The sequence below is a fragment of the Pinus tabuliformis genome, chromosome 6 (assembly GCF_031772625.1).
Source record: "Pinus tabuliformis cultivar Carrire ecotype Pingquan chromosome 6, CPIR1, whole genome shotgun sequence".
In the NCBI taxonomy this organism is placed as follows: domain Eukaryota; kingdom Viridiplantae; phylum Streptophyta; class Pinopsida; order Pinales; family Pinaceae; genus Pinus; species Pinus tabuliformis.
Window position 1 is genome coordinate 1,487,952,395 of NC_142292.1, and position 1,646 is coordinate 1,487,954,040.

General features: G+C 44.0%; 1 pseudogene; it reads right to left on the reverse strand.

The window, feature by feature from the left end:
• Nucleotides 1-206: 206 nt before the first annotated feature.
• LOC149264269 (serine/arginine-rich splicing factor SR30 pseudogene) lies at nucleotides 207-1,224 on the reverse strand (annotated as a pseudogene).
• Between the last annotated feature and the right edge of the window lie 422 nt (nucleotides 1,225-1,646).

A 1,646-nucleotide genomic window follows, 5' to 3' on the forward strand; every position in this document is an offset into this window, starting at 1 on the left:
GAAAATAATACAAGAGCCTCTTTAGAGACAACAGCAGGATATATCCAAAATGTCGATCTCAGCAGCACCACATAGATGTAAATGACCAGAGGTTACCACGATGTTCTCAAGAAACTCTTGTTTGAACAACTTTCCACTTTTTATAGAAGCTCCTCTAAGAGATCTCCCACTCACTTTCCAAAATAAAATTGTGTATAGGATTTAGTCTAATCATCTCGGGGAGCTGGAGACAGACTTCGGACTGCAGGTGAACGAGAATAGGATTGGTTGGGGTCCTGCTAGGGCTGGGGCTCTGACTGAGGCTGCAGCTTCTAGGACTCTGAGTTCGAGGTTTATATGAGGTTGGCAAATGCTGAGGAGTTCTGGACCTTGACCTAGACCTTGAGAGTGATCTAGACAGAGAATGGCGCCTAGGACGAGGGCGAGGATGAGATGGAGACCGAGATCGTGACTTTGACATTGAATGAGGTGGTGCTTTGTGCTCTGGAGACTTGCTGTGGCTGATGCAGCGGCTCCTACTACGGCTCCTGCTGCAAATAGCGCTCTTGTTGCTGCTTCTGTTTCGGCTCCGACTCCGACTCCGTGACACAGAACGACTATGACTATGGTTGTAACTGTGGTTGGGGCTCCTTGAAATGCTTCTCTTGAATACACACTCCTTGACCCAGATATAACCCCGAGAAAATGCATTCCTGAAATCAGAGTCGTCAAGCTTTCTGATTGCATATTTCATGTCATCGTAATTCGTGTAGTCCACAATCCCAGTTGTACCGCTGCTGTCACGAAACACTTGCAAAAACCAACATCGCCAGCTCCTCGCATATGGTCCTTTAGATCCTGCCATGACGTCGATGATGGTACGATAATAACAAGGACGCGGTATTCAGATCGACGAGATACTCCTCCACTGTGCCCCCCAGCACTGCTGTAACTACTATAATGATCATTAGTTGAAGATTGTCCCCGACCACCATGGGTAAGCTCGACTCGTAAACGATTGCCATCAAAATTATACCCATCACGACCACGAATAGCATCCTCTGCGTCACGAGCATTCTCAAACTCTATAAAATAATAAGCTAGAGTCCTGGGAAGAATCTTCAGATCAATATCAACAATAAGTCCATACTTGTAAAATAGGTCTTGAACTTCCTTTTCCCTGATATCGTCAGGTAGATTCCCAACATATAATGTTCGACTTGCATGGCTACTCACTATCACTGATCAAATAAATACCTGCTAATTTTTGCTTAAACAACAACAAGACAAGTAGGGAGTTCGATGGCTTCTCAGTCACCACAAACAATAAACCCCAAAGATCCCATAGGTGTGCGCATAAAATAGTATTATGAGAATAATAAACAAGGGTATGAAATGATAGACGAATCTAAATGTTGTGAACGACTGGACAAGGGGTTTATTGGAAAAACTCAATATAAAAACACAATATATACGTAAATTTGGAGGGTTGAAACTTTAGCTGTTGAATGAAATAATTCAGGTTTTGTTGGGAGGTTCCAAGCACCGACCCTCCAAGTTTTTTTAATATAGCCATGCCACCCAGCTTTCGTGAAGTATATGCCCCATTAAGCGAATGGGCCAACAGTAACTACTTAGTGTAAGGGTGTTGGCGGGGTGCGCTGCTT